Source organism: Plecotus auritus, assembly GCF_963455305.1.
Source record: "Plecotus auritus genome assembly, chromosome: X".
Classification (NCBI taxonomy): domain Eukaryota; kingdom Metazoa; phylum Chordata; class Mammalia; order Chiroptera; family Vespertilionidae; genus Plecotus; species Plecotus auritus.
In genome coordinates, this window is record NC_137784.1 from 15,797,982 (window position 1) to 15,805,027 (window position 7,046).

Sequence of the window (7,046 nt, forward strand, 5' to 3'; positions counted from 1 at the left end):
TTTTAGGACCCAGGACTCTGCATTTCCGGACAAAGCACCCTTTTCCCATATAGTGACTTTGGAAAGCCCATAAACGAAAAGGATTTAATGAAGGATTGTGGGAAACAGAAAATAACCTGGCATCCCGGGCACACTCTGAGCCCTTCTGGCATTCCCTCTTTCCCCCGGGTCTGACAGGTCGTTGTGGCAACCAAGGATGACCTGGAAGGAGACGGCCTGCATGGCTGGTCCAGGTTCTCGGCAGTACCAGGCAGGTGATCCGGTATTTGTGAAGTTAAGGGCGACCCACACTGGCCAGCACACATTGGTGAACTCCCAGAGGGAGCTGAGAAGCCTCCAGCAAAGGAGTATCCCGTGTGTTGTTTTTTTCGGACCCATGAATGTGCATTTCTGGACCAATATCCCTTTTCCCATATAATGACTAAAAAAACAACTTTGGAAAGTCCAGGAAACAAAAAGGATTTCATGAAGGATTGTGGGAAATGCAAAATAACCTGGGAGTAAATTTCACTGGATACTGCGTAATTCAACAACAGAGCTCTTCAGAAAGTGAGGGAGAAGGCGGGAACACCGCAGATGCAAGCAGCAAGTAAACACGGGATACAAGCAAAGAACATGGAAAACGCAAAAGAAAGAATGAAAACACTGCCTCCAAAGGGAAACAGTCCTACCCTTTCATGAAACCTCTATACAGTCCCGGAAGTCTCCAGGATGAGGAAGACAAGGACTGCAAAGAGAAAAACAAAAGCACCGCGGAGGGGTAACAGGCTAGCAAAGTCACACAACTTCAGACCTGTAGAAAACCAGCCCAGGGAACTAACCACCCTGGAGAACGCTGTATGTTTAGAGAAACCACAGAAAGGTTGTGCACTTGCTTGTCTCTTATTCTCAGATTCGATAGGAACCAACACGGTCCTTGTCGTCTCTGAATTAACCCCAGTTGGCCTGGACTGATTAACGTAGCCCTTCTGTGTTTTGAGAATGAAAGAAAGAAAAAAAAAAAGACATTTTTACCCGTGTTTAAGTCATTGGTATAGGGCGGTGGCGTGGGGCAGGCCTTGATTTTCCGGTCCCGCTGTACCCCGTGCATGCCCTGCGCCCATCTGGCATTCCCCCTTTCCCTTTCGTCAACCAGCATCTTCGGAGCAACCAAGGATGACCTGAAGGGGAGCGGCCTGCATGGCGAGTCCAGGGCCTCGGCAGTACAAGGCGGGTCCTCTGCTCGCTGCTAAACCTAGGGCGACCCGCACTGGCCAGCACACATTGGTGAACTCCCAGAGGGAGCTGAGAAGCCTCCAGCAAAGGAGTATCCTGTGTTCTTTTTTTGGGAACCAGGACTCTGCATTTCTGGACCAAAAGCCCTTTTCCCATATAGCAACTAAAAAGACAACTTTGCAAAGCCCAGCAAACGAAAAGGATTTAATGAAGGATTGTGGGAAACAGAAAGTAAGCCGACACCCCGGGCACACTCTGCGCCCACCTGGCATTCCTTCTTTTCCCGGAGTCAGAAAGCTTATTTGGGGTGACCAAGAATGGCCATGGAAGGGGCGGCCTGCATGGCTGGTCGTTGCTAAACCTAGGGCTACCCACACTGGCCAGCACACATTGATGAACTCCCAGAGGGAGCTGAGAAGCCTCCAGCAAAGGAGTATCCTGTGTTTTTTTTTGGGACCAATGACTCTGCATTTCTGGATCAAAAGCCCTTTTCCCATATAGTGACTTTGGAAAATCCAGCAAACGAAAAGGATTTAATGAAGGATTGTTGGAAATTCAAAATAACCCGGTACCCCGGGCACACTCTGCGCCCACCTGGCATTCCCTCTTTTCCCTGAGTCAGAAAGCATCTTTGGGGTGAACAAGGATGACCTTGAAGGGGACGGCCTGCAGGGCGAGTCCAGGGCCTCGGCAGTACAAGGCAGGTCCTCTGGTCACTGCTAAACCTAGGGCTACCCACACTGGCCAGCACACTTTGGTGAACTCCCAGAGGGAGCCGAGAAGCCTCCAGCAAAGCAGTATCCTGTGTTCTTTTTTTAGGACCCAGGACTCTGCATTTCTGGACCAAAATCCCTTTTCCCATATAGCCACTAAAAAGACAACTTTGCAAGCCCAGCAAACGAAAAGGATTTAATGAAGGATTGTGGGAAACAGAAAGTAGCCCGGCACCCCGGGCACACTCTGCGCCCATCTGGCATTCCCCTTTTCTCCCGGGTCAGATTTTGTTTCGCAAGTGGCATGGAGCTGTGCAGAACACCAAGGTACAAGGGAAGAAACTGCATACGCCGTTGCTGAAGCAACAATAGCTTTATCATAACATCAAAGCTGCACATGACTAGTTCATACCGGATATGGCACGCTTACAGAATGACGAAGAACAGCATCTTGCCAATGAAAATGAAGAATTTAGAGATGAATTGCCCAAATTGCTCCTGAATGATGCTCAAAGGCAAGATCGGGAGAATATTGAAAAATCTCTTTACTGCCTGCATGACGTCCTGCAATTTGAGGACTCTGAAGAAAGAACTTGAACTTAAGTTACGTGATGCAAGTAGCAGCTTGGTTTTTATGTGCAAGAATCCTTGTCTGTTAAGCACCAAGTTAAAGAGAAAATAACCCGAAACCCCGGGCACACTCTGCACACACCTGGCATTCCTTCTTTTCCCCGAGTCAGAAAGCGTCTTTGGGGCGACCAGGAATGACCTGGAAGGGGAGCAGCATGCATGGCTGGTCCAGGGCTTCAGAAGTACAAGGCAGGTCCTCTGGTCGCTGCTAAACCTAGGGCGACCCACACTGGCCAGCACACTTTGGTGAACTCCCACAGGGACCTGAGAAGCCTCCAGCAAAGGAGTATCCTGTGTTCTTTTTTGGGAACCAGGACTCTGCATTTCTGGACCAAAATCCCTTTTCCCATATAGTGACTTTGGAAAGTCCATAAACGAAAATGATTTAATGAAGGATTGTGGGAAACAGAAAATAACCCGGCACCCCGGCCACACTCTGCGCACACCTGGCATTCCCTTTCTTCCGGGTCTGACAGGTCGTTGTGGCGACCAAGGATGACCTCGAAGAGGAGGCCTGCATGGCTGGTCCAGGTTCTCGGCAGTACCAGGCAGGTGATCCGGTATTTGTGAAGTTAAGGGCGACCCACACTGGCCAGCACACATTGGTGAACTCCCAGAGGGAGCTGAGAAGCCTCCAGCAAAGGAGTATCCTGTGTTCTTTTTTTGGGACCCATGACTCTGCATTTCTGTACCAAAATTCCTGGAAACATACAATCTTCCAAAACTCAACCAAAAAGTAGCTTTGTTTTTCCTCTTGAGAGTTGTGGGACAGTGTTGAGAAACATTTTCCACTTGGTTGAACAGCAAGGAACACAACACAGCCAGAAACTGTTTCAGAGTGGGACATGTGCAAAATAATTTTATTTTGGTGCAAAATTTCACCTGCACCAGGAGCAGCAAGTGAAAGAGAAGGCTTTCATAAGAGGTGTGGATAGGGTCTCACGTGCAAAGTGCTGCAGTTTCAATGTGTCCCCGAAGCGTTTTACCTGTGGGGAGGTTGCGGAGGATGTCCTTACCAGCTCAGGACATATCTAACAATAGGCTACTCATACTAGGGACAGGCCAAATGAAATCTTGATGTCTAGGATGACTTTTCAGAGGATAAAATATTATTATGAAAGAATAAAAGTTTTTTTAAAGCTGTCTGTTTTATCTCAACTCCCCAAGGTCCCCCGCCAGTGATGGGAACATAACCCTTAAAACTGCTCCAGGAAACAGCCCCGAGCAAGGAGCAAACAGAGCAAACAGTGCTCTGACAGTTAAGAAAAACAGGATATGAGATTACCAGATGGGACTGTTGACTAAGCATAAGCCCTGTCACGAAACATATTAACGAGCCCAGTTCCCCTTTTGGAATTCCTCAGCGGCTTTGTTCCCCTCCTCCCCCTCCGTGTGTAACCCCTCCCAATGTGTGATTTCGCCTATATATACTTGTAAGATTTTCTGCTCGGGGCTCGTCTCCTCTGCTCCTGCGTGAGCTATGAGTTGAGCCCCAGCGCGCTGGAATAAAGCCTCTTGATGTTTGCATCAAGTGACGCCTCCTGCGGTTGATTGGGGTCGCCGTCGATCCGTGGGACAGAGTGAGGGTCTCCCTCTGGGGGTCTTTCAATTACACTAGGAAAGAATGTAAGAACGCTATTGGCTTTAACCACATACTTGTTGAGGACCAGGACTTTCATACTGCAAGACAGTGTTAAGTGTTTCATGAATGTGGAAAATATTTTACCAGCATCTCTGGCCTCCATTATCATCAGAGTTCACACTGGGAAAAGGCCATTAATGCAGTGAATGTGGGAAATCTTTTATCAGGAATTATGACCTTTATTATCATCAGAAAGTTCACACTGGAGAAAGGCCTTGGAAGTGCAGTTAATGTGGAAATTACTTTACCAGTAGCAGTAGCCTTCATCGTCATCAGAGAGTTCACACAGGAGAAAGACCTTATGAATTCTTTACCCAAAGAATTCAGAAAAACCAGAATAATAAACTGAAGTTTAGCTGGAGAGAACCCTAATAACCAAAGGTGGAAAATGGAGACCATAGAGATTGGTAGGAAGGGCAGAGGTGCAGGAGGGCTGACCAGGCTCCCCTTGACAGCAGCTACAGTTCCAAAGGGATATCTCAGCTGCAGGGGGTTCCCACTGAGAACTCTGGCGTCTAAACTCCAAGCTAGGCTCCCCAACCCAAAGCACCAGAACTGAGAAAGATGCCAATATAACATTTGGCTGTGAAAAGCAGCAGAGTTTCTGTTTGCCAGGGAGAAGCAGCTGGAAAAGCAGACACCCTCTTAAAGGGCCAATGCACAAAATTTTGTGTGCAGCCACTCACTTTGGGCTCCAGCATAGGTGAGTGCTGTATGATGAGAATTCAGGATTGGGGGCTCTGAGGATACAGCTCAGAGGGCCTTCAACCTGGTGTCCTGTGCTGAGTCATCCCCCCCACCCCCTCCATACCTCAGAGTACATCTTTCTAAGGCAGAACTTAGCCATCCAGGCAGCTTTTGCCTGGGGGTTGGGGAGGGGAAGCAATTGCCCACCCTGTTGGAAAACCTCTCGCCCCACTGGTGTTTACTCCTTGCTGTGGTCTACAGCCTGAGACTCATTAAGAGATTGAGAGTAACAATGAGCCTGCAGGTAAAGGTGGAACTCTGGGTGCTTTTAGTCTTTTCCTGATCTGCTTCTGGCCATAGGGCTAGGAAAAGCAGATCTTGGAGTACATCTTGGTCCTTTGCAAATGCACACAGGCCTAGCAGAGGGAGCTCCACAAGCTATGGATCACTGACAGCTCCAAACAGGGTATTCAGGGCAAGTTACAAACAGCATCTGACATTGTCCTGCACCAGAAACCCTCCAAAAAGACTGGAAGTTGTAGCAGATCTGCCTAATACATAGAAACAAACCCAAACAGGGAACCAAAACGGGGAGACAGAAAAACAAGCCCCAAATGAAAGAATAAGAGAATTCTCTACAAGAAGAGATAAATGAAATGGGAATAAGCAATTTATCAGATATAGTTAATAATGATTATTCGGATGCTCAACAGCATGAGAAAGGATATAGAAACTGTATCATTCTTGGAAAATTTATCTCCGTAGTTTTCAAACTAGCTATTGGTGATTCCCCTTGACAAATTTGAGCTTCCACTCCTTCCTTAGGACTCTACTTTGTACACTCAATCTGAAATTTGATTGATATAATGACTGAGGAGTTTACAATATCAAGTAACAGGACCTGAACTAAGGCTTTATATTTATCATCTCATTTCAGCTTCACCACACAGGGAAGGTCATGAAATACTGACACTGTAAATGTGAAAAAAAAATGTAGGCTCAAAGAGATTAAATACATCTCCCGAGGCTACAGGTCCCAAAATGGCAGTGCTCAGACTAGAATCTGCAGTGCCTCGCTCCAAAATCGATGCTCTTATGTAGAAGGAGGACATTTATCACCAGATGTAATTGCCACCCCCATATTCTCTTGAGTTAACAAATCTTCTCTCTGAGGATAGCCCTGAGGCTACAGCAGTGACCAATCATTACCACTTGATCGGACTAAAGAGCTGTGTCCAAACACCAGGGGGAGTGATTGAAATATGTCCAGTGGATAAAGAAATGCCCTCAAAATGCCTACAATAAAAGATACAGTGCATGAGGGTACTGTGGGTTAGATACATCCCTAAAAGGCTGCACTGAACAGGATGTAGAAAGCAGCATGTCCTATTGATAGTGGGGAAGAGCACATAATAAGAATAGAGCCACAGTTGTCTAATAATCATTCACCCTACTAGCTATACATAAGTTTGCTTACAGACCCTGGGAAACTGGAGGATGAAACAAGACTGTAAAAAGATTAAGATGCCTTCATGGGTCCATTACTCAGAAAATACATTTTGAGAACAGACCAAGGATAGTTAGGGCACGTTTTGATTTGGTTGCTGTGCCCAGACCCTGACCCCCTCCAGGAGTTCTGCCCCGCCCCGGCTGTTCTGGGCCTCTGTGCAGCATGTGCACAGGCAGAGAGCAGCCGGGGTGGGACACCTTCTATGAGGGGGAGGGTGGGGATGGAGGGAGCTACAGGAGGGCAGCAGGGCCGGAGCGAAGGCCCAGGTCCCGGGTGCCAGAGGGAAGTCAGTGCCGGCAGCCAGGGGAAGGAAGGCCTACTCTTGCACAAATCTTCGTGCATCGGGCCTCTAGTGTGTATATAGCCAACTGGCAAGGGGGGGACCGAGTAGAATTTCCAGGGTGACTGACTACTCTCCCCATACTGCTGGCATTATTGGAATAAATCTATCCTATCCTATCTAATAAAAGAGTAATATGCTAATTGACCGTACCTCCACTACACCCACAAGTCATGCCCACCAGCCAATCAGGAGCGAATATGCAAATAAACCCAACCAAGATGGCTGCAGCCACAGAGAGCAGGAGGGAGGCTTGGGTTTCCCTGGCAATGGAGGAAGCCAAGCTTTCCGCCTGCCCTTGCCGGCCCA

General features: G+C 47.8%; 1 pseudogene across 1 annotated transcript; it reads left to right on the plus strand.

Annotated features, from left to right (window-relative positions):
• Nucleotides 1-220: 220 nt before the first annotated feature.
• On the plus strand, nucleotides 221-2,525 carry LOC308239502 (hepatoma-derived growth factor-related protein 3-like; annotated as a pseudogene). Its single transcript has 3 exons — nucleotides 221-760; nucleotides 1,717-1,783; nucleotides 2,361-2,525. The product of its transcript is annotated as a hepatoma-derived growth factor-related protein 3-like (transcript).
• Nucleotides 2,526-7,046: the final 4,521 nt, after the last annotated feature.